Below are 27,221 nucleotides of genomic sequence, written 5' to 3'. Positions count from 1 at the left end.
TCCCAGGTTTTGTCTCCTCATCTTAGAGGCCTTCTTTGTTTCCTGAAGTATTATTCAGTCCCTTCTGAACTCTTCCAGCAGTAAGAAGTAATGAAGAAAGGAATTTAGGTGTTCATGGTAGTACACTTAAAAGTCCCTCACTTTTTTCAGGCCTGCATGGTAGTGAGCAAATACACCAAATACACACTGCCCAAGAGGTTTGAAAGTTATCTGGCAGCAACAACCATGAACTTCTTTTAAAGGGAATCTGAAGTGAAAATAAACTTATGAAATAATGCATTGTATGTATAGTACAGCTTAGAAATAGAACATTAGTAGCACAGAAACCATCTTCTATTGTTTCCAGTACAGGAAGAGTTAAGAGGAAGCGTTAAACAGTGTGACCCAAACCACTAGGAATGTATAGGGGGATAAGAGACCGAAAAGCCCTCCTACTAATAAACAATGCTTGGTGAAATTAGCCTTCTTAAAACGGAAGGAAATTTGCAATAATTCAGCTATAAGTGAACATTTGGGGATACTCATGCACCACTACTGAATATGAAAATTATCTCTTTTCACCCCTGTAAGCCAGACAAGCATCCAGAACCGCTGGTGTATAGCAAGCATATAGCTTTAAATATTTCACAACCACACCAACCCCACATGTAGACAGAGGAAGCGTTAAGACCCTACTTGGGTGAGCTACAGTGCTGTTTTCTGAATGCACTTATGCTTCAAAGAAACAGTGACAGGCAGCTTCAGATAAGATTTTTACTGCAGGGAAGTTGAAAGGGTCATTAGCCCTGTTTCATAGTTTTAAAATGCAGTGTGGTTTGTAAATCACAAATATGATAGAACGATGCAAAGCTATAAAAAAAAAAAGTTATAAACCTGAAAACGCCTACTAATGTTCTATTGCTTATCCCTACTACTCATACATTTCATCATATCAAGTATATATATATATATATATATATATATATATATATATATATATATATATATATATATATATATATAATATATATATAATATATATATATATATATATAATATATATATATTTTATAATTTTTTTTTTTTTATTTTTTTTTTTTTTTGCTTTAGTGTCACTTTAATACACAATTAAACTGTTTTCTTCTTCGCTCACGCCAGGCAAAAAATTACTTGAAATTTTCAGAGCATCTTAAGGTGGTGGAAACGGATCAAGGCGGTCATTGTGTCCTGCCAAAATGGATCTATTGGTCATAACGACCCACAGGGTTCCTAGCTTTATTTTGTTATAAACTTTGAAAGCCAGTTGATCACAAAGAACAGAAATCCACACTTCGGGCTGGTGCACACCATAAACCGCTTGCAGATCTGCAAAATGCTAGCGGTTTTTGAAATGCTTTTTCTTATTCTTATGAAGCGTTTTGTGTAGCGTTATTTTGTGTAGCAGATTACAGATATTACAGTAAAGCTGTTACTGAACAGCTACTGTAACAAAAACGCCTGGAAACCCACTCTGTTCTGGCGTTTTATCAAGCGTTTTGATTTTTTCCTATACTTAACATTGGAGGCAGAAACTCCTCCGAAATCCCAAAAATGCTGCAGCCCGGGAGTATGCGTTTCTGCAAAACGCCTACCGCTCTGGTGTGCACCAGCCCATTGAAATACATTACCCTAGCGGATCTGCACCCGCAAGCGGATCTGAAAACATGACAAAAGCCGCTCGGTGTGCACCAGCCCTTCCTCTGTTTCTAGTTGCAAATGAGAATAAGTTACCTCTTCTCTGGGGATGGGCGTGAAGCATGGCATTTTTTTTATCCCCTCAGATTTAGGAGAGTATAGCTTGGTTCCTACTAGAGCCAGATCTTCAACTGGCAGCGGGAGCGAGACAGTGTAGTGTCTGCTCCAATGGGCCATTGAGGTCCAATTTAAAGTCCAGAGCAGATGCTTTTCCACCATAGGCCTTACTGGTCCCAATTTTGCATTCTGCTTACCGCAACGGACCCAAATTATGTTTAAATAGATCCCATAATATCAAAGGATCCATCTATTTTGCGCTATAGTGGGAATGGTATCTACGGTATTAGCTATTGAGGGTGGTTGAAGTGTCCACAGACAACTGGCATATTAACTATATATAGTTAATGTTTATGTACACACACACACACACACACACACACACACACACACACACACACACGCGAACACACACACACACACACACACACACACACACACACACACACACACACACACACACACACACACACACACACACACACACACACACACTTTATTATACATCTTTGTTCCTGTATCTTTGTCAGGGCATCATCATATGCCACCAGTTATTCCACAATTTTCAGGTTAAAACGGCATTGTATTTCACAGCATAAGCGTGAACGCTCTTGTAAAACCAGAGAGCTCTTATGGGAACGTGGAAGGAACGTGGAACATTGCCACACAGATGGCGTGAGCCTGCCTGACATGTGTAATGATCTGTTTCAAGGATATTGGGAATGCTCTTATTTACACTCGCCCACGCTTTCATTTCATCATAATCCATAGAGAAGATTCTAGCTCCATCACATTAACTCGCCTGTCACTTACTTCTGTTGGAGAGGTCAGACACATTGATTTAGTTTATTTCTGTAATATGTTTCTTCTGTGAAACCCTTCCCCCGTTCATTCAGTCAATCTTGGCGACTCGTGCCCCCGTAGCCGCAGCGCAGGCTGGCTCAGGAGCCAATGCTCAGACTCTGCAGACAGATCTATGCAAGCATCTGTCTTTGTTTATTTTGTAGCTACACGTGTGCTGTAAAGATCTTTTCCATTAGACTGCCAATTTGTGCTCGCTGACCTCTTCTAAGATGTCTTTATTCATCTTTTTATAACTACAGTTTTTTTTCTGTCGCCCGCTGGAACAGCGTAAATGTAATGTGTAATTTCACTGATTAAAGCAGACAATTTCTATCAGTTCCTGCTAAGTGGCTAGGTTTTATTTTCAATAGACTTCCTCCCGATTCTCCCTCTATTCCCCCCTCCCCCCAGTTCTTTCTTGTTCATTGCTCACGTTTAGCAGTTATAAAGAACCAGCCCATATAAAGTAATGGGAGATGGTTTTTAATCTTTGCTACATTCTATCCTGCTGGGAATAGATAAACTGTAATCTCTTTCCTGCTTAACCCTTCATTACATTTTACCTAATGACCAAAGCAACTTCACGGATCAATTTTTCTTTATCAGCCCATCGATGTAATTGACTTTCTTAGAAAAACGCAATCGCCTGAAAGTAAAGGTCTTATTGATTAAACCGTTGTAGTATGTTTAACTGAAAGCGTATGTGTTTAATCTGGGACAGGCAGTCCCACAGATACTTATGTTTTTATGTATGATATCGTAATTGCTATAGGAATGGCTGCTCGGAAGTACAACTTCTATCTCATTACAAGAAAATTTCTAAATCCTCCTGAGTATTTAGCTGGCTGGGAAATTTTGTGTGAGAAGAGCAGGTCTTGTTTCTGCCAATGCATTGCATCATGTGAGGAGACACATGAGTCATTAGCAGGATAACATGATGCTTCTCATGTATTGGAAGCTGTTTTATGCCAGGTCCACTGCAATATTTTTTTCCTCTTTACAGACTATTATTATATAGTATTTTTATATAGTGCCAACGACCTCAGCAGTGCTATACAGAGTATATAGTATTGCCACTTAACTGTCCCTAACTAAGCCCTACCATAGTCATATGTCCATCGTAGTCTAGGGTGAAGCCAATTGACTTATCCATACGTTTGTGGGAAGTGGGCGTAAACCTGAGTGCCCGGAGGAAACCCACGCAGGCACGGGGAGAACATACAAACTCCTTGCAGATAGTCCCCTGGGTGGGATTTGAACCAGGGACCCACCAATGGCATCATCTTACAAACCAGGGATAAGTTGAAGTATTGAGGTGGGCATGCACCACGTGACAGAAGCCCTCTTCTACAAACAAGGTCCTGTTTGAGGAGAAACGTGGGACAGTAGCATCTGTGTTACACTGGGAATACTGAGCTTCCAAGAAAGAGAAGGGGAGCACAGGCAAATTAAGGAGTTAGGCAGGGGTCACACTTGCCTTTCAGTTTTCTGCGCACTATGTATTCACTACGTTAGTATTCAGAAAAACGTGCATTTTTTTTTAACAGCAGCTAATGTAATTGATAGAGAAAACTGGCAAAATGTGCAGAATTATCCTGCAGGATGTCAGGTTTTTTTTTCCCCTGCGTGTGAAAATGAGTTTTTTTAGTTTAAATTAGTTGTTCTGTGCAGAAAATGCACAATAAAATAGAGAAATTTGACCCCTGCCTATATGGCTTATTTTAGGTTCAGTGTAAGGATCAGGCTGGAAGTGCTACTCTGAGCCTATCACTCTGCTACCCATCATGTCCGAGGGCTTTGCTGTGGGCCAGCTGTGTAATTGCCTTAGTACTTTTTTTCCCCTAACATGTTCTTCTAACCTCTTTTTTTATTACATGTTCCCTGTTTGTTTTTATGTATGGCATATAATAACGGATGCTCGAGTGGTAAATTTATATGGGTCTGTTCATAAAGTGACCCTTTAAAAACACCCCCCAATTGTGTGGGGGAGCATCTGATACCCCTCCCCCCCCCACTGCAGCATTTACCTAATTTTAAGGTGCAACTAAACCCAAAATTGAACAAAGACAATTTGAATAGCAGCCAAGTTAAAGGGACTCCGAGCACCTCTCATGGCCATGCCTTTAAGACAGTCATCTTCCAACAAAGTCGTGCTATGACCCCTCTGGAGGAGCCTCTTGCAATGGCCATGCGTGCAACTTCCTCTTCCTGCTTTATTCAGTGATGCACTTCCCTAACAGAGAAGACGAGTGACCCGGAAGTTATAACATAGCCAAGATGGCAGCCGTGATTTTTACATTGAAATCGAACGAAAACTATTTGGTGTAGAATGGCGATTCAAGCATCAAATGAAAAAGGAGAGCATAAGCTACAGAAAGGTATGCATCTTTCAGTACTTTGCAGTACTGGTCTGGAGTCTCTAGGCATACCCATGTGAGGTGCTCGGAGTCCCTTTACTACGTGAAAGAAAACCACATATGGATTGAAAGTGGTGAACAAAGTATCTCTCTCATGAGTCAAAGATGGCTTTCTTCCACGTTTAGATTTAGGTGGTGGGTGTGTCAATCAAGTGTGACCATAAGACTCCCCAAGTAGGAAGAACAATAAGGTCTTGACTACATTTCTCAGCAGTACAGTAGAAAACGTGGCTGAAGCCAGTTGCACATCTTGACAGAGGCCAGTTTTAAGGGGAAGTAATTTTACCTACTGTTAGCTTTTTGCAAAGTGCCACCACAGCCCAAAAAGATGTCGGCCCAAAACATTGTGCCTTTTTTTTTTTTTTGTAAAGCCTGCTTGTAAATGGTGCAATAATCAAAATATTGCAAGTATATACTACTCCTATATCCAGTGGAGTGGCTTGTGTGGTGCTCAGACTCTGGGCAGAAACCCATGCAGCCACAGGGGGAAACATACAGACTCTATACATATAGTGGCCCAGCTGGGATTTGAACCTGAAGCTTTAGTACTGCTAACCATGTAGCCACCATGTTGATTATTGTCTTATTAATGGACAACTGCAGCTACCTACATATAATTCCCATGGAAACAGCAATAGCTTTAAGGCTGACCTAAACTCAGAACTTCCTCTCTGCTCTAAAAGATGAGCAACAGCATGCTAACCTTTTAAAGAAAACATTTCTGTGTTCGAGCTTACAGAACTCCTGCAATAAATCTGCAGTGTGTTTACTTGCTGCTTTAACCACTTAACCCCCCGCGGTACGAATTTCTCAGTCCCTTTTTTTTCCCCCCTAAAAAACCAGGGATGGAGAAATCCGTACCTTCCGCCGCTGTCCGCGCTCCCGCCACTCATGCGCGCGCTCCCGCCGCTCGTGCATGCCGCCGCCCGCTCACCCAGAGATCAATGAACGGGAAAATCCATTCCCGTTCGTTGATCTAAGCCCCCGCAATGATCCGCTGCTTCTATTAGAAACAGCGCGATCATTGTGATCTTCTCAGCCTCTTACTGCTTCCTGTAAGCGTCCCTCCGGACGCTTACAGGTCGCATGTAAACAAACACACTGTGACCATCTTGTGGCCAAATAGTAAAACTACACCCTAAAGCATTTTACATATACACAGTACATTTACACAATAAATTAACTCATTACCTCCCACACTCCCCAATTTTTTTTATTTTTTTTTTGTAATTAAAAAAACAAAAAAAAAAAAACATAAATAGTTACCTTAGGGACTGAACTTTTTAAATATTTATGTCAAGAGGGTATAACACTGTTACTTTAACTGCGGGCTTGTAATTAGGGATGGATGCAAAATTGAAAAAAATGCACCTTTATTTCCAAATAAAATATGGTCACCTAACATTGTGATAGGGACATAATTTAAACGGTTTTATAACCGGGGCAAATACATTTCATGGGTTTTAATTACAGTAGCATGCATTATTTAAAAACTATAATGGCCGAAAACTGAAAAATAATAAATGTTCCCCACATTTTTCCTATTTTCCCATTAAAAGACATTTAGAATAAAATAATTCTTGGCATAATGTCCCACCTAAAAAAAGCCTAATTGGTGGCGAAAAAAACAAGATATAGTTCATTTCATTGAGATAAGTAATAATAAAGTTATAGACGAATGAATGGAAGGAGCGCTGAAAGGTGAAAATTGCACTGGTGTTCAAGGGGTAAAACCCCTCAGTGGTGAAGTGGTTAATGGAAGCAGACACAAGGTTAATATCCTGTGTTTACATATTAGCTGTGTCTGCCGATGCCTGAAGAATTTCTGCTCTGACACAGCTGATAGATCAAATAACAGTTGTGATTACTTGAAGATGAAGAGGAATTAGACGGGTGGCTTATCTCTAAAAACATTGCACACATGGTGCATTCCTTTCTGTTTTCCTTGTGTCCTGTGCAAAAGTTAAGGTCCACTTTAATGTAAGTGCTGGATTCATACATTTCTTAATGATCAAAGGCATGAATAATTCGAATTGGGCAGTTCTGTAACTTGCAGGTATGCATAAGAAATAACTTCAAGAAAACCTGAACTGAAAATTAAGTCAAAATAAGCATACACAAGTCATACTTGCCTTCCATGTAGTCTACTCCTCAATTACTTTCTCCTGTCCCGCGTCCTGTTTGTTCACTGTGATCAAAGGAATTTTCTGTCCTCCATTTTGAAAATGGCCATTACCCATAACCGCTTTCTGGTCAGCACACAGTTAAACTGTAACATCGCCCACTTGAGCCATAGGAAAACATGGACATTACCTGGTACATCAGTTTTCCTCTCAGCTATAACTGACAGCAACTGATATTTTATTGACAGCAACTGATATATTTCAGATCTGACAAAATATTGTCAGAACTGGAAGGGATTATTGTCAGAAGAAAATGGTGAGCTTCTGAGAGGAACTGATGGCAATGTAACTATGTAATGTTCATTTGAAGTTACCTCGTGTTTATTTTAAATATTTTTCCTCAGTACAGGTTCTCTTTAAACCAGCAATTTATAAAGTCTGCTAAAACACATTTATTTTGATTTTGGCATTCCCATAAAATGAGCTGTTTCTATCAGCTGTTTAGGTCTGACTGCTTTACTTACACTGAAAGTTATAGGAAACTTTACACTTGATGATTGTAACAAATACAAGTTCAAACATAACCACACTGCCACATAAATAGGCACACAGATGAAACTGTTCTTTGTTCTCGCTATAAGAATTCCAGTTGCCCCAATATTATCTATAATTTAATCTGTTCCAGCTAGTTACATGGGAGGAAATGCCCAGAGCCATGTGAAATATTACAAGGGGTGATGTTGTAGTAGTTTCTCTAATTGTGCAAGTCAATGTTGCTCCATATAGCCTCCTAGAGCAACAGTAGGTGAAAGAAGGGAGAGGGACAGTCATTGCTTTACAGTTAGAACTATAGTGAATAGAGGATGAGGAAGTGGTTCTCTGACTTGATGTGCCATCCTCCAGATGCCAGGAGACTGCATCCTATCTCCAGGCATGTTGTGGTTTGGCTCTACTATATTCTGGGCAATGTGGAGATAATGCTAGTTCTTCTCTCTTCACACAATGCATACAGTGAAATACACAGCATTGCAGATCAAAGAAAATCCCCACAACAGTCCTTTGTGCCTTCACTCATTACATGTCCTTAGCTCAGACAAATGAAAATCTGTGAAGAGCAAGCCAATAAAGCACTGGTGGTAGCATCTCTGCTGCAGGGATCAGTGACATGTTCTGAGGCTTCAGGGTTTAATGGGCTCCACTATAAACTACACAATAATTGCTTGTTTTCTGTGAGGCTTCTTGGAAATCAAAGGAACACATGCATTGTTTGCCTTCAAGTGCTTTACAAGAAACTGTCTACTTCCTCATTGTGCCCCCCCCCTCTCCCCCCACCACCACCATTGAAATGATTAAAAAAAATCAAAACATTGAAGAAACAAGTCTTTGGTCAATTAGAGAAGAGATTGTAAGATATTAAAAACTAACAATGTTACAGAATGGATGGTGTACTAGTTAAAGGATACCCAAGGGGACATGTGACATGAGATAGACATAGGTATGTACAGTGCCTAGCACACAAATAACTATGCTGTGTTCCTTTTTTTCTTTCTCTGAAAGAGTTAAATATCAGGTATGTAAGTGGCTGACTCAGACAGGAAGTGACTACAGTGGGATCCTCACTGATGAGAAATTCCAACTATAAAACATTTTCCTAGCAGAAAATAGCTTCTGAGAGCTGGAAAGAAATAAAAAGGGTCAATAGTTCATAGGTTTTAGCTCTGGCATACTTCAATGAATGTGTCATTGAGCAAAAAACAATTACAATTTAAAAAGTAGATTTAAACATAAAATAAAATTGTGGAATCTCTTAACCTGCTGGGCCAGCTCGTCCAGTACCGCCGGAGCCTGCCGCTCACGTCCTGCTGGGCCGATTTTGGCTCAAATAAAAAGCAGCACACGCAGCCGGCACTTTGCCAGCTGCGTGTGCTGCCTGATCGCCGCCGCTCTGCGGCGATCCGCCGCGAGCAGCGGCGAAAGAGGGTCCCCCCAGCCGCCTGAGCCCAGCGTAGCCGGAACAAAAAGTTCCGGCCAGCGCTAAGGGCTGGATCGGAGGCGGCTGACGTCCATGACGTCACTCCGCTCGTCGCTATGGCGACAATATAAGCAAAACAAGGAAGGCTGCTCATTGCGGCCTTCCTTGTTTATTCTGGGCGCCGGAGGCGATCGGAAGAACGCCTCCGGAGCGCCCTCTAGTGGGCTTTCATGCAGCCAACTTTCAGTTGGCTGCATGAAATAGTTTTTTTTTAATTAAAAAAAACCCCTCCCGCAGCCTCCCTGGCGATCTTAATAGAACGCCAGGCAGGTTAAGTCATTTTTAGGAGAAGGAAGATAGATGTAATCGTTTATTTCATTGGTTTATTTTCGCCTCTGATGTCCTTTAAGGGCTCTGTCTCTTGACGCAGGAGACCAGGGTTTGAATCTCGGCTCTTCCTGTTCAGTAAGCCAGCACCTATTTAGTGAGCAGTGTTAGACCTAACACTACTACTGACTATAGAGCGTGGCACTTTGAGTGCGCCAGGAGAAAAGCGCAATATAAATGTTCTGTGTCCATGACCATGTCTACTGCATGAGGCCTAGAATGTTGCAGCCATTTTCCTTGCATGTTGCTGTGATCAGTTGCTGCACGATTCTCACTTTATATTGACAGGGATTCACTTGCTAAGCTTCTTTGCAGAATTACAGCGCTGAGAGTTCTCTGTTCTGTGCTGGTCAGTCACTGACAACAGACCGTGACTATTGTTTTCTATAATTAATGAGTTTGCTGCCTAGTGTCAGTATACACTTACTGTACATGGCTTGCATTGAAGCTAGCTACAGTGTAGGCTTGCAGATCTCTCTGTGAGACATAGGGCTCGGCCATACATGTATTGAGTTTTCTGACCGATTTAATTACTTTGTGGGGATCTGCCAATAAACTATTTCTCCATCATATCCAATCGAATGACCACTGATTTAATTGTAGCTGATGGTACGTTTTATTTAACAATATACATTCTTTGTGCGGTGGGGGATCGATGGCCCTTACAGTTTCAGTGCATCGAGCAGTGCAGCATTTTCTGTACGATTGAAACACAGATAAAATTCTGCTGTTTTTCTTGTAACCGGAGCTCTCTAAAATATTTTAGTCCATTGGAGTTAAATAGATAATCTATGGCCTCAATTCACTAAGCTAATCTCCTGTCTTTAATAACGTTTCTAGAGTTGTTACCATGGTGATAAGGCATGTAGTATTCAGGAAACATTTTACCTCAGGCAAACCTAAAGTTAACTCTTTTGTCTTTAAGTTAACTCTCCAATCCTTAAAATAACTCCAGAGTTAAAGACAGGCTGTTAATTAACTGTGTGTGAAAATAACTACAGAGGAGGTAACTGAACTACAGAGGAGGTAACTGAACTACAGAGGAGGTAACTGAACTACAGAGGAGGTAACTGAACTACAGAGGAGGTAACTGAACCACAGAGGAGGTAACTGAACCACAGAGGAGGTAACTGAACCACAGAGGAGGTAACTGAACCACAGAGGAGGTAACTGAACCACAGAGGAGGTAACTTAACGAATCAAGAGATAAGATTACTCTCTCACTGTGTGGAGGTAAATTTTCTCTTTCCTTATTATCTCCAGCATAATCTTAGTGAATTGAGGCCAATGTATCTAATTCCAGCTACCTCTCAGCTCTCCAGATCTTCTAGTTTTAGAGAGATTTTTTTTTTTATTTTTTTTTTGTGAAGAGAAATTGAGGTGTAGCCGAGAGATTTGTTTCCAATTCTCTAGGGTGTTTGATGCTAGAGTTTCCTAGTGTCAGAATAAGTCTGTCTAAAAATGCAGTAGCTAAATAATCCTTATAAGATTTGTTAGTAAGGCCTCCATTTTCTAGTGAGATCCATAGTTAAGTATTATCTTCTCACCAAATAGGAGCTGCTGAGGCTATTAGTGTAGCACTTGTTGCAATTTTTTTTAGACCCCATTCCTGGTGCAAATCACAAAAAATGTTTGCCCCTGTGGGCGTAGGAAACCTTTCCTACGCCCACAGCACAAACAGAGCAGCTTGAGGTATGCTAAAGCACATTTGGAGAAGCCAGCTTTATTTTGGAATAAGGTACTGTGGACCGATGAAACTAAAATTGAGTTATTTGGGCATAACAAGGGGCGTTAAGCATTGAGGAAAAACAACACAGCATTCTAAGAAAAACACATGCTACCTACAGTAAAATATGGTGGTGGTTTCTTTCATGCTGTGGGGCTATGTGCAGGGACTGGGAATCTTGTCAAAGTTGAGGGACGCGTGGATTCCACTCAGTATCCGCAGATTCTGGATACCAATGTCCAGGAATCAGTGACAAAGCTGAAGCAGCACTGGGGCTGGATCTTTCAACAAGACAACGACCCTAAACACTGCTCAGAATCCACTAAGGCATTCATGCAGAGGAACAAGTACAATGTTCTGGAATGGCCATCTCAGTCCACAGACCTGAATCTAATTGAAAATCTGTGGTGTGAGTTAGAGAGCTGTCCATGCTCGGAAGACATCAAACCTGAATGAACTAGAGATGTTTTGTAAAGAGAAATGGTCCAAAATACCTTCAGCCAGAATTCAGACTCTTATTGGGAACTACAGGAACCGTTTAGAGGCTGTAATTTCTGCAAAAGGAGGATGTCTTTTTTTTGCCTAATTGTGTTAAACAATTATTGCACACTTTCTGTAAATCCAATAAACTTCATTTCACGTCTCAAATATCACTGTCTGTGTCTCCTCCATGATATACAGTGGAGGAAATAATTATTTGACCCCTCACTGATTTTGTAAGTTTGTCCAATGACAAAGAAATGAAAAGTCTCAGAACAGTATCATTTCAATGGTAGGTTTATTTTAACAGTGGCAGATAGCACATCAAAAGGAAAATCGAAAAAATAACCTTAAATAAAAGATAGCAACTGATTTGCATTTCATTGAGTGAAATAAGTTTTTGAACTCTCTAACAATAAAAGATTTAATACTTAGTGGAAAAACCCTTGTTTGCAAGCACAGAGGTCAAACGTTTCTTGTAATTGATGACCAAGTTTGCACACATTTTAGGAGGAATGTTGGTCCACTCCTCTTTGCAGATAATCTCTAAATCCCTAATGTTTCGAGGCTGTCTCTGTGCAACTCTGAGCTTGATCTCCCTCCATAGGTTTTCTATTGGATTAAGGTCCGGAGACTGACTAGGCCACTCCATGACCTTAATGTGCTTCTTCTTGAGCCACTCCTTTGTTTCCTTTGCTGTATGTTTCGGGTCATTGTCGTGCTGGAACACCCATCCACAACCCATTTTCAGTTTCCTGGCAGAGGGAAGGAGGTTGTCGTTCAGGATTTCACAATACATGGCTCCGTCCATTTTCCCGTTAATGCGATTAAGTTGTCCTGTGCCCTTAGCAGAAAAACACCCCCAAAGCAAAATGTTTCCACCCCCATGCTTGACGGTGGGGACGGTGTTTTGGGGGTCATAGGCAGCAATTTTTCTTCCTCCAAACACAGCGAGTTGAGTTAATGCCAAATAGCTCTATTTTGGTCTCATCAGACCACAGCACCTTCTCCCAGTCACTCACAGAATCATTCAGGTGTTCATTGGCAAACTTCAGACGGGCCTGCACATGTGCCTTCTTGAGCAGGGGGACCTTGCGAGCCCTGCAGGATTTTAATCCATTGCGGTGTAATGTGTTTCCAATGGTTTTCTTGGTGACTGTGGTCCCTGCTAATTTGAGGTCATTCACTAACTCCTCCCGTGTAGTTCTAAAATGCTTTTTCACCTTTCTCAGAACCATTGACACCCCACGAGGTGAGATCTTGTGTGGAGCCCCAGAGCGAGGTTGATTGATGGTCATTTTGTGCTCCTTCCATTTTCGAACAATCGCACCAACAGTTGTCACCTTCTCTCCCAGCTTCTTGCTAATGGTTTTGTAGCCCATTCCAGCCTTGTGCAGGTCTACAATTTTGTCTCTGACATCCTTGGACAGCTTTTTGGTCTTTCCCATGTTGGAGAGTTTGGAGTCTGCTTGATTGATTCTGTAGACAGGTGTCTTTTATACAGGTGACTAGTTAAGACAGGTGTCCTTAATGAGGGTGACTAATTGAGTAGAAGTGTCTAACCACTCTGTGGGAGCCAGAACTCTTAATGGTTGGTAGGGGTTCAAAAACTTATTTCACTCAATGAAATGCAAATCAGTTGCTATCTTTTATTTAAGGTTATTTTTTCGATTTTCCTTTTGATGTGCTATCTGCCACTGTTAAAATAAACCTACCATTGAAATGATACTGTTCTGAGACTTTTCATTGCTTTGTCATTGGACAAACTTACAAAATCAGTGAGGGGTCAAATAATAATTTCCTCCACTGTATTTAACTGATATTTTTTTTTATCATAACAACCAATGATTTATACAGGAACATCATGACTGTTAACAAGGTTGCCCAAACTTTCGTATCCCACTGTAGATGAAAGGACATTACATTGTGGCTATAGTAGGGATCAGATTGTGAGCTCCTCTGTGAGATGGTAAATCAAATGACTAGGTACTCTGAAAAGCACTGCCAAAGATGTCAGCACAGTATAAAAACATTATATTAATACTAGGATGCACTGGATGTGTCTAGGTGAAGCTTTTACAAACAGAATATATTAGAAACTTCTGACCTTTGACACAGAACTCTTTCTGCTGTATATATTGTGTGTGTATTTTTTTTTACTTCACATAAAATAGCGTTTCTGTAAGTTTCTCTAAAAAGATCAATTCCATTAGCCAAATGTGCTCTCTACACAAAGCATTATAAGCTGCCTGAAGTGAACAATTCTAATTTTAAAGTTCTACTTCTAATGCTCATTGATTGCCTTCAATAATATAAAAGCACAGCAGATTTCATTAGACCTGTGTTAACTGGCCCTTGGAAAGCATTGTATGCTGGATTTTCTTGCAGCCAGGGTGCTGGCTGATCTGTCCGTTTTTAGTCTGTGTGGTAAAACAACTGGGAACGAGTAACTTGTGTACTTTTAGTGCATCCAGCCAGCTGTAGTCATTTCATACATTAATGCAGCACACGGGGCTGGATCCAGCACTACACAGAACTGTTCTGCCTTACTTAGTGGTCCCAGGATATGGAAGATGCACACAGTAATGTTGTTGTGTAACCAGAACAATGAATTGCCAACTGGAGAGGAAACCTTCTGTTCTTTAGCTTCCATTAAATCAGAAATGTAGATAGATGGGGGTGGGATTAGGTTTGTGGTGTCATGGAAAGCAGAAAGCCACTAAGTAGTAAACATATTTGTTCACCACTTGCTAAGTGTCCCAAAATGTACCAAGCAGCTAAGGGGAATTTATTAAGTTTTGAATGTGAATTTGAAAGAAAACCATATTTTCAGTTTTGCTATTTATCTGTTGCTGAAATTCCACTTCCTATGAATCAATAAGGTGTACAGCAAAACCAGGGCAGCCATCACCCTAGTCTTTTATCTCTCCCTTTTCTTATCTCCGCTTTCTTTATACTCCTGTAATGTCACCCAGACAAGTCTTGTCTGACTAAAACCAGCTGACTTTGTTCTGTACTGATGTCAGGCAAGGCATTCACCTTTCCCTCTCAATATACATCTTGTAACTTTAGCTTCAGGCTAGCCTAAGTAAAGAGAATAGAATCTCCAACACAATAAATTGAGGAGGTGCATTTTAAATTGGGAAAAAAAGTAATTTGGTCAGTCTTGCCAAATATCCTAATTTTTGTGATGAAAAAGTTTTTGGTGGTAAATTTGCTTGAAACGTTATGCTAGCTTAAATATTCAGTGGGATTAATTATTTTCTCTTCTCTTAGTCAGAAACCATCTCCTATTTAACAGAAATCATAATGTTTGATGAATACTTTCTTGAATTGAATTATACAATGTGGGTCTCAGGACTCCTTCATGTGGTTGGACCCTCGGGCCTCTGTTGCCAGATGTACACATTGGCTGATCATTCTGTATAAAGACAAAAACCTGGGAATGAGCAGTGAGTTAGCAGCAAATATTGCTAAGCCCTTTCCTTTGTTATTATTGTTCAGTCGCTATTCAGTTGTCTCCAGCTCTGTGACCCCGTGGACCACAGTATGGCTGGCTCCTCTATCCTTTACTGCCTCTCGAAGCTTGTCCAAGCTTATGTTTGTTGCTTCCATGATACTATCTAGCCATCCCACTCTCTGCCCTTGACCCTTCCTTTCCCAGGGTCTTCTCCAATGAGTCCTGCCTTCTCATTGTGTGTCCAAAGTAGTTCAGCTTCATCTTCAGCATTGCTCCTTCCAATGAACAGTCATACCCTTGAGAAAAGTGTTGCCCTAAATAAACTAGGGGTGTCAAACTCAAGTACCAAGTGGTTCAAAATTGAACACTGGGACTAAGTCTCAGGCCAACTTCATTGTCTAGTGGCCACCTCCCTCCCTAATAAAGTTCCCTGGTGTCTAATGCCCCCATATAGTTCTCTAGTTTCTAGAGGTCCACCTCCTTTATAGAGTTCCCTGGTGTCTAGGGGTCTTACTACATTCACTATACAGTTCCCATTATAGGTAGCAAATGTGCCCAGAGTATCACGTATGTTCCCGGCTCTCCCCAGTATAGAAAGCTAGATGTGACCCCAGTATTAGGTTGGTTGTTCCCCCCCCCCCCCCCCCAGTAAAGGTAGCCAAGTGTGCGTCCAGTATTAAGTAGGTTCCCCCGGTATAGGTAGTTGTGCCCACAGTATAGGTAGCCAGATGTGCCCCCTGTATTAGGTAGTTCCCTCCCCCAATATGCAGAGTTGGTGCCTGTAGCAGTCACTCATCTTTGGGCATGGGGACCTCTTCAGCGATGTTGCTCATCTCTAATTTCTGATTCACTCTAGTGGGGTCATATAGTAAGACCCCACTAGAGGAAGTCTTAGAGAAGAGGCACTTCAACAGGGCCAAAGAGCGACCCTGGGGCTGGCACATCACGAACCTCTGCCTGGGCCTGACTCCAGGAGCTGTACCAGGGGCAAAGTATGTTAATAAAAAGTTGACATTAGAAAAGAGATTATCAAATGCTTTTTGTCCAGTACATCTAGAGTTCACATCTGAAAAGATCAGAAATCTTCCTACTAATGTCAGGATCTGCAGATTCTTCTCTATCTCCAGCATTTTCCATGTATGTGTTTATTGCAAGTGACAGGTTGTATCGTCACTGCTGACAGGTCCAGGTGGTACTTGTTTGTCTGAGTACCATGATTTGTGATTTAAAGTAAACCTAAAGCAACGGGGAAAAAAAATAAAAATAGATACAGTACTTGGCTATGTAGAGGAAAAGCACTGGATCTCATGGAGCAGTCCTGGGCCTCTCTGAATGTCCTTGTTCCATAGCCGTCTACCCATTGATGATTTTTTTATCAGCAGCTTGATCACGTCTTCGGAAGTACTCGCGTCCCCTATGTGCCCCTGAGTGGATTCATGCTGCAAATGTTATCAAAGCCGGGTGAAGAGTCCCAAAGGCACGTAAATTCAGGGGGGGGGGGGGGGGGAGAGACAATGATGGAGAGAGGACCAGGAGAGCTCTATGAGATCCAGAGCCTTCACTCCACATGGGTAAGTATCTAACCTGTAGAGTTTCCTCACTTAAGCTTTGCTTCAAGGAAAAATATATAATATAAAAACACTGTAATGCTTTCAATAAATAAAATGTAATGTAGAGATTATCTGGGAAGCATTTACACAAATACAAGGGGGGTCAATAAAATATATACTGTATTTGGTGAAAGGGTAAGTTGCTTTCTTTTTCATTTTAAACAAAGTTTTGTGTTTGATTACGTTGGATCAGAGGGTCAGGGAACAGCATTCTACTGGCTGGTACATGTAACACAGTTCAGATCATATTCTGATCATAAATATTGTCGTCATTTTATGTTGTGTACCTCCTCTATTAGGTCCAACATGCCAAATAAGAACTTGTGCATCATGGTAAATGCAAGACGTTGTGTAAACCTCCCTTACCAACTCTGTTTAAGCTGATCAAAACCGTAGAAAGTTGTTTGTTTTTGTTTTTTTATTTTAAGCAGAAATAATATCCAATATTACATACACCACCACTGTCTGTGTACTACTCGATGTAGTACCCCTTCCCCCTCCTTCCCACGTGCTCTTGTCAGGATCGATCAAGAGATGAATAGATTTAATTGCCTAATAAGAGTTTAATATATTGATCGATGATTGATTGAGCTTGCCCTATTATATCATACATTTTCATTAGGTTTGATGTTTTTGCAGAATCTAACATCTGATGTGTTGAAAATGTCTAGTGGTGTATGCCAGTCTTTCAAACTGTTGACTGAATTGTATGCCAGCAGATACTAAAGGCTTTACTAGACTCTGATGATGACTAGTAAAGAAAATGGTTTAAAGGAAACATAACATAAACATAAGTATATGAGAGTCCACATGAGCATTCCCAATGGCTAAAACGAGTCTAGAGGAAGAAGAATGTGGGTCAGGCAGGAGGAGAGAGAAAATGTATACAGTAATGTGAACATCCAGATTTCAGATTATATTGAAAACCATTCCCAAGGATATTTGACCTCAGTTTGGCCAAATGTGATGTACTAGCATCCCATTTTTGGTACAAGGCAAATGCAGTGGTCTTGCATGTTTCTGCATCTTAAATGACTTCTTTAGAAATGCAAAACCAGGAAATAGGAACACAGTGAAATACATTAGATTTCTATGCTACATTAGTGAGAGGATTTCCAAGGAAAAATGTCAGGCTCACTGCAGGGTACTTACTCTTTGTTTGCATGTGACTGCAGGTTTAGCTGTTCATTTACTGGAGATTTTTCCTGCAAGCCTACAGAAGCAACGCTACATTACTTCAGGGGAGTCATCGCCTGCCTCATGGAATACACTGAACACAATTTATCATATCAAACTTCCATTAAAGGCAGAAACCTAGAGCAGTGATAATCTGAATGTTCCAGCTCCCACAGATTAAATGTTCGTGGTCAGTTTGGATGAGATTTGTGTTTGGCACAGGCTAACTATTAACAGGGCATAATGAACCTTTTAATGTATTAGAATTTCCTTTGAATACTGTTCTTACTTCATTTAATTCTTGTAATAATGGATAGGCAAGTCTTTCTTCATAGCAAACAAACAGAAAACTCTTCAAGAGAAGAATTGCCCATATAAGCAGCTTATTAAAGTGAACCTGCCACAAGCTTAACACCGTATCTTTTTATCATTGGTGCACTGAAGGCAAGTAGGCCCTAAACTGTTGCTGACAAACTATTATAAACTCTCCGTACACACTAGACCAACATTATCTGATGCAAACGAGGAATGACGTTTAGCCATAATATTGATGTTAAAAGAGGTGCAACAACACGAAAAAGACACCAATAGACAATGTTTATCGTCTGAACAAATAAGCTAAGGTGGATCGGTCTACATGGACGATAATCTGTGTTAGTTAAAACTGTTGGACCATAATAAACAATCACACTGTTAAAAACATTTTTTTTTTTTGTGGCTAGCTACTTTCTTAAAAGATCCCCAGTTTTGCGCCTCCCCTAAGGATCCAATTCATAGACCTTGTGTGGACAATGACTTCAAACCTGCCATGTCAAATGTCATTAATTTGTCGCATTTTATTTGTGGATCGTTAGTTTGCCAATGACAGCAGTCTAGCGGGTGTAGAAATGTTGCCCTGGATCCCCAGCACCTTCAGTACGTTTTTATTTTTTTTATTTTATAGCTTGTGCAAATTAATCAAAATGGCATGTCTAACACAATGGGCTTTATTCACAAAGCCGTGCTAACCTACTTGGCACCTTTGGGTGTGATAAGCAGGGTGCTAAGTAGGTTCCGCGCGCAAAACTTTGCACAGCACGGTGCGCGCGAAATGTCGCATCCGATGCACCTATAAGGTCGCATGGGGTGCAACACATTTCTTCATCACTTAACAGAGAACATTTTACAAACTTTCTCAGTCTGTCTCTGAGAGACTCACAATCCAATGTCCCTACCACAGACTGGGGCCAATTTGGGGAGAAGCCAATTATCCTCCCAGTATGTTTCTAGCATGTGGGGGGAAAGGGGAGAAACTAGAAGAGACCCATGAAAACATGATCTACAAGTGGGTAGTGTCCCTGGCACAGCTTGGCCCTGGGTTTCATTAGCCACAAGGCGAACAATTGAGAGTGCTGCATACAAAATATCATTATGAAAATGTTACACGTAGCAATTTAAAACTTTCTTCATACCACAACATTCTCTTATAGTAAGCAGAAAATTAACTTAGGAAGGTGAAAAATATAGCTTCCCCCTTTTCCACAGAAGGCTGAAGTCTGTGCGTTCATTCCATGTCAGCTGCACCTGTGCACTGACTTGCTAGAGCTCAGCACATGCTTTGGAAAGTGCCCCCCCCCCCAAATATGTAGTCAATGCTACAAGTCACTTTTTTGCTCCTTGGTAACCCCACTGGGTGTAAAATGACAAGCATGGTATTACAAATGCTCCCATTCTGCTGCATGACATTGCTGGCAGGGTGAACTGTCCAACAAGAGTGTAGTTCAGTGGCTCGTGGAGATGGGGCCTAACACAAATGGATATACAGTACATCTACAAATTGGGCTAATTAAAAATGAGACCAGATCTCACCTTTTTGTCTTGTGCATTATAATGACATAAATGCCATGTGTAAAAGGCAGTCTGTGTTTCTGGTTGAGGAAGACCTGTGGGTGTTGAATGCGTCCCATTATAAAGGTACTTGTGTGATAGTGTGTCATCTGTTACTGAATCTCTGTAGAGCTAATGAGTCTTCCTTATAACAAATGTACACTTTGTTCTATACCCTCATGAGCTGTTGAGTCACTGCACGCTTAATGGAAAAAAAAACAAAAAAAACTGGCCTTCTGGACATTTTTTCTGAGTGCAGAAATGAACCTCTCTGGTCATCATCATCATCACATGTCTGAGTGCAGGGGGAGTTGTCTGGATGGATTACCCCCCATATTCCGGAGAACTATGGAGGTTGTGCGTCTCTGTAGATGTGTGTAGAATGGAGCTTTATGCTGTTGTGGAGCTTCAGACTCTTGACAGAGCCGTTCCTTTGCAGGCAAAACATTTATCTACCTTTTTATACATTTTTACTTGAAATATTAATGAGGTTGTCCTGTAAAGTATTTTTATATATCTCATATTCTTTAAACACATGTATTGCACATTAGTTATGGATTATGGACATATTGACGAGGATGTAAACCATGAATTTATGGACCAGAAAGCAGGGCTGTGGAGTCGGAGTCGTGGAGTCGGGCAATTTTGGGTGCCTGGAGTCGGAGTCGGGAAAAAATGCACCGACTCCGACTCCTAATGAATTTGTAACTGTAATTAAAATAGAAAATATGATAAAATGTTCTATTTCTCAGATAATAGTCATTAAAAATAATGTATATATACAGTATATATACAGTAATAGCTGTGCTTAGTCCACAAAAATGAAATAAACCAATCAAAATTAGTTACTTGTGCTGCTTCAATAAAGCAGTCCCCGTATTTTTAAGGTCAGATATACATATCTGATTGTGACTGTATATATGATGTGTACACAGGAATCTCTTATATATACTAAATAACATCTATGCTGTAAGAATAAAGCCTGATGTGTAGCTGTGTCACTAATAGAGATGGTCAACGAGATGGAAATAATTCTGCATTGATGCTGATTTATGCAAATGTATGCATTCCCTTTGCTGATGAAATCAAATAATTTGATATATTGTTAAAATTTGGTTTGGTGACTACAAATTAAAGGGTAACTGAGACGGATGAAAAGTAAAGTTTTATACATACCTGGGGCTTCCTCCAGCCCCCTTCAGGCTAATCAGTCCCTCGCTGTCCTCCACCACCCGGATCTTCTGCTATGAGTCCTGGTAATTCAGCCAGTCAGCGCTGTCCGGCCGCATGCCGCTCCCACAGCCAGGAACATTCTGCACCTGCGCAATAGTGCTGCACAGGTGTAGTATGCTCCTGGCGGCGGAGTGTGTGCATGCGCACTACGCCCGACTGGCTCAAGTACCTGGACTCATAGCAGAAGATCCAGGTGGTGGAGGAGGACAACGAGGGACTGATTATCCTGAAGGCGGCTGGAGGAAGCCCCAGGTATGTATAAAACTTTAATTTCATCTGTCTCAGGTTTACTTTGTTACACAGTAGTACTATACTCTACATATGCACTCCCCACAGAGCTGCAGGAATCCACTGAGAATGCTGTGCACATTGAACACAGAGGTGTTGTCTGTTTACAATCTCCTCATTCCCCTGCAGAGTACCTGCACATCATTCTTACATGTACCCACACTTACATTGCCTAGGGCCTGATAGATGTTCTTTGTTCCGGTTTGTACCTTTTACAAGTACTCTTACCAAGGACTAGTTTTAGTCTAAAGGGAATAAATATAGTTGTCTACATATCCTTCTCACTTCAGTTGTCTTGTAAAATTCCTAAGCGTTGGCAGTTAAGAGACGAATTTCATGTTACATACTTTTAATCAACAAAATTGTAATATGCAAATTAGAGGAGTCTGAGTCGGTGGAATCCTAAACTGAGGAGTCGGAGTCGGTGGATTTTTGGACCGACTCCACAACCCTGCCAGAAAGGAAGTTCAGGTCTAAAACTACATACATGTAGTATTCACTTGAGGTACTTTTGATGCAGGCTACCGCCTACTTTGCATCTCTTTATTTGGCCGTCTTTTCTCAATGCCAGCCGCCCTTATTGGTGCTTAACCCTGTCCTTCCAGTACTTGTGGGTGATACTGACCTTTCCTTTACCTTATCCCGTCACCCTGCCCTTTCTTGGTTTGGCACAGCTGATTTCCTGTAAAAATTACAATATTTATACATTTATAGACACAGTTCTTGCATGGGCGTCTCCAAGAATAAATGAAGATGACAGGTGTCCAATGGCAGGAAGCACTGTCCCACTTTCAAATCCTATGGCGCTATCCTTCACAAATCAAATGTCTCTTATCAGAGGGAGGCCTGAGCAGACTTTTTATAGCAGGAATCCCTAAAAGATCCACTCAGACCAAGTATAGAAATAATAGATTAATCAGTTCAGATCTAAATAAATCAAGGTTTTAATGTTAAAAATCGCCTTGGCAACTTTTGTTGTTAAATTTTACCACTTGTCCTGTAAGGGGCTTGTAAACTGCAGTGTCCTAAACTCATAAGGACATGAATGTGAGTACCGTATTCCTTTGTGTACACTGCTCTTAAAGGGGTTCTGTGGCCCTTTTTCAAAATGCAATTTAAATGAAGAGATATGTTCCTTTCATAAGTACAAATCTTTTTTCCTGTGTCTTGTTTAGAAACAGCTGTGCTGTCTCTCTCCTGCTCCTTTCTAATTATTTGTCTAATTAGACAAATATTGTGCTGCAGGAAGAGGCAGACAATACAGCCGCTGTTCCTCCTTGCTGTCTGCCTCTCCCTCCCCCTGCTGCATGTCATATGATGAGTCATTCCTGACCTTTCTGTGTGCTCCAGCTAGCAGGAGGAAGATCTGCCTTGTTCCAGTGAGGCTGACAGCAGGGAGGAGATCTGCCTCCTGTGGTTTCAGCTCAGCTCAGCTCTCGTGCACAGCAGTACAGGGAGACCGTGTACTGACCTGGAAGCACTTTACATTACAGCCATCTTGCCCAAAGGTTTAAAAGTTATATTTTATTAAGTTATTTAATGGCAACGGGGAGCGGCGAAAATAGGAGAAATAAAGAGGGGGAATAATGGGGGAAACAGTAATGTGTTTATTTTAATGTGCTGTAAATTCGTTACAGATCATCTTTAGCATTTTATTTTAACACTATTATTTTTAGACTGGGTTTTTAGGGAATTCCGCTATAAAGTCTATAGAAGGACTCAAGGTTCGGTCTGATGAGACATATGTGAAGGATAGCCCCATAGGATTTGAAAGAATATTCCTATACTTCCTATATGTTTTGACTTTTCTGACCAGGCATACGCATGTTGAAGGAGGCATGATCATTTTTTCCTAGCACAGCCTACAGTTTATGGCTTACTCCTGTGTTGGGAGATGCATATGGGCCTGAAACACGCATTACAATTATACGCAATGTGACAGCTGACATTGGGTAACCTTGGAATACAAATTGTATCTAAACCATTTCAAATGGCTAGTGATGCATAACATGAGGATAACCCATCACTGTGTAAATATTATAGCACCTTCTTTCATTATATGAGAAAATAGTAGGTTTTGTCCATACGAACAGTCATAAGATTGTGACTGCTGCCAAATTGTTGCATCAGTACATAACTGCACTGCAGTGAGACTGGAGCTGCAAATTAATGCACATACAAAGCAGAGTACATATCACCGATTTACAATTAGATTTTGTTTTTAAATACCTTTTTTTTTTTTTAAAGTAAATTCATATTTTAAGCCAGATTATACAAGAACCAATGCATGAACTGAAATCTGTTTTTCTTCGAGATCCTAGCCCATGTGCAATTATTTTTTCTCCTGCATTTTCTATTTGACATTTTCACACCTTGTCACAAAATACCTTTTAAGTCACTAGCAACAGTACTTTTTCACCTACTATTGGTTCTTTTTCATTTGGAAAGTTCTGTAAAGTTATCTTAAAAATAAGTTCAAAAATTATCTCCTAGAAGAAAACGCAGGAGAAATAATATTTGCATATGCGCACCTGGTAATGGAATTAAACACAGATGTGTGACACTGACTGTACTTACAGTTGGTTCTTTCAGTTACCTGATCCTTGTTGAAGAAAACCTGAACTGAAAATTAAAAGTCAAAATAAGCATACACAAGTCATACTTACCTTCCATGTAGTCTACTCCTCCGTGTCTTTCTCCTGTCCCGCGTCCTGTTTGTTCACTGTGATCAAGGGAATTTTCCATCCTCCATTTTGAAAATGGCCATTACCCATAACAGCTTTCTGGTCAGCACAAAGTTAAACTGTAACATCGCCCACTTGAGCCATAGGGAAACATGGACATTACCTGGTACATCAGTTTTCCTCTCAGCTATAACTGACAGCAACTGATATTTTACTGACAGCAACTGATATATTTCAGATCTGACAAAATGTTGTCAGAACTGGAAGGGATCATTGTCAGAAGAAGATGGTGAGCTTCTGAGAAGAACTGATGGCAAGGTAACTATGTAATGTTCATTTGAAGTTACCTCATGTGTTTATTTTAAATATTTTTACTCAGTACAGGTTCTCTTTAAGCTCAGTACTCGCGGCCCGACAGGTCCTGCGATGTCCCTTTCACGATGGTTGTCTGGTGACGCTTCTTCCTGCTGGTGGGTATGCATGACATCACGCAATGCTACACATCGGGAGCTAACGAGACTTCAAGTGATTGTGGTACTTTGCACAGGAATCGTCGGGGATCTTAGCGATCTGATCTGCCTTGATGGTTGTAATTGCGGAGATAAGCGACATTCGCGTGGTCGTGTGACTGTACCCACATCGCAAGATTGCAGAAACAACTGATTGGCACTCAAAAAATCGTCAGTCGTCAGAAAATTCCCAACCTGGTTACATGGCTTTAGTGTGGTGTAGTATCACCGTATACAAGCTCAGTGAAAATCCAATCAGCTGTCAGATAACACAGATCTTGACCTGAATGCAGTGTGTGCCTCCTCCGCCCCTTTCTGTCTACATAATGACTTCTCATCCCACCCACCTTCCTTTCTCCAGTTGGGTCTGTTTCTGCAGGTGAGGGAGGACGGTGGGTGGAGTTTGACATCATGATAGGGCAAAGCTGATAATGTGTCCAGGTCAAGCTTCATGACTAGTCTGCTGGCAGGCTTTCCATGCAGCTTGCATCTGATGATACAACACTATATGAACACGGCTCAGGTAACTGGTGGAGGGACTTTTCTTACTTTACTTTTCCCCACTATAGTGTCTCTTTAAACATTTTCTTTAAAGTGTTTTTTTTTTGTTTGTTTTTTTATTTGCTAATGCTAGTAAGAGGCTAAACAGTTACGTCAGATAAGAAGCTTGACTATAATGTATCAGACTTACATTCTCTGGTATTACCTGACTTGATGTTTTTTATGCTCTCATTTATGAATCCTGGTCTGGTGTTATGAAGAGCCTCTCCTAGGACATCTGCTACTCTGAGAACATCATCATCTTGTTGGAAGCATTTGGATTAAGGGCCTGTAACATGCTGGAATTTATTAACAATCTGTTATTTTAGCCTTCCTCCATGTGGGTGTTTTACAGTTGTAAATTAGTAATGCAGTCTTCAGTGTAGAGGATGTTGCAGCCTTGTCTGTATGTTGTATTTCTACTCCTTTGTTGTAATGGCTGGCTTTCGTTTAGTATTTTCATTTTCTGTTTTACATACATATGTTGTAAAGTACAGTTGTATGCATATTATTATTATTGCTAATATGCAGTTAAATAGCATTTATTTTTTGCTCTGTACTTTACAGGGTATAATGAACAAATCATGTCTCAAACTGTCCCCAGAGGAGCTCAGTCTGAAGTCTTGTACATGCACTAGATGGTTGTGGCCACTAATAATACTGTAGGATGGCTTGTTGGTTACAATATGGGGAGTAAGGTTGCTAGTCTGTGGCTTCCTTAGGTTAAATCTACCTTGGTTACCTAGGTTGATCTTTGTTAAAGTGACACTTCTATCCTTTAGTATCTTATCTAAGTTTGGCTTAGTTTTCCTCCCAATTAACCGTTGTTGGTATTCCTGACCCACGCTCGGGGGGTAAAAAAAGATGTTGCGAGTGGGAATCTTGAGCCTGGGTCAAGGTAGACACTGGGAGGTATGTGCAGAGAGTAAAGCTGAGCGGCATTTATAACTCTCCTCCCCCGGAATCTGGACACTCTCAGCCCGGCTTTTTTGGGTCCTCCAAGGCTCTCGATCCCTCAGGTGAGATCGCCTTTTGCACATGACAGGTGTCGATCTCGCCATAGGGCTTGAGCACCACCTGGAGGACAGGAGGAAGAATTGCAACACTAGATCCTAGCAGCAGGGACTGCTGCAGATCTCTTTGGGGTATGATTTTTACTGAATTTTAGAGTCTAAAAGCACATGAGGAAATTGTACCGCTTGTAGACCCTAAAATCCAGAAAGAATAATCCTGACAAGGAGGTAGTTCTCATGGCTGCAGTCACCATCTGTCATCCTGATGAGTCGTTCATGACGAAAATTGGTCAAGCGCGGTTACCAACGAGGAAGTGATCCAGAACGGTGGAGCACGCCGAGGGTGATGAGGATATCGGGGGTCTGGTTCCACAACAAGCCCTGCCAGGTGGCCATCACATGGGGGAGAGCCCATTCATAAAACTCTATGCACTATTATTCTATGTGGACATGTGAGTGTGCAGTTTTAATATTTTAATAAATTGCTGAACGGTTTTACGATATGAGAGGCCATGTGCTTTTATTTTGAGGTGCTTGCTTTGTGAAGGATGTGCATACATATCAAGCTGTGGATCATGTAGGCTGGGGATCGCCTGAGGGTCTGTGGATAAGGGTGAGTGCCCAGTCTTAAGGGTGTGGTGAAGGTACATAACACACAGAAGCCATTGCAATTTTGATTGCCCACTGTTTAGTTTGAAGAAATACACAGAACCAGGAGGTCTAGTCTGCATGGACATTTGATCTATACTGAGTTGGAGGTCTAGTCTTCATGGACTTTTGATCCGAGTATTTAGTAGCACAGATTCACTTAAAGGTGTAGCGCAAACTTGTTCTTAAAGGTGTTAATTAAAAGGAAGGTAGCTGGTTGTGCAGATCAGAATGTGTAAAATAGAGTATAGTTACCCTTAAAGCGGAACCAAACCAAACTTTTTTTTTTTTCAGTTGCACCTCTGACACATACAAAGATAAATAAACACTCCTTCAAGCCTATGAGCATTTCAGTGCATGCTTTTCACCCTTCTTTTTTCATTACTAGGGTTATACAGGTGGCAGCCATTAGCAATTCCTCCTTTGCTGGATACCACCTACTCCAGCAGTTTGCCGGATTTTGTCCCGGCAATTTG

At 40.9% G+C, this 27,221-nt stretch overlaps 1 protein-coding gene across 1 annotated transcript in view; it reads left to right on the top strand.

The window, feature by feature from the left end:
* Nucleotides 1-27,221, top strand: part of FURIN (furin, paired basic amino acid cleaving enzyme) — a 314,300-nt gene that overhangs the window by 158,390 nt on the left and 128,689 nt on the right. The window lies entirely within an intron of this gene.

Source organism: Hyperolius riggenbachi, chromosome 3 (assembly GCF_040937935.1).
Source record: "Hyperolius riggenbachi isolate aHypRig1 chromosome 3, aHypRig1.pri, whole genome shotgun sequence".
In the NCBI taxonomy this organism is placed as follows: Eukaryota; Metazoa; Chordata; class Amphibia; order Anura; family Hyperoliidae; genus Hyperolius; species Hyperolius riggenbachi.
The sequence above is the reverse complement of the archived record's forward strand: the minus strand, read 5'-3'. Positions and strand labels throughout refer to the sequence as shown.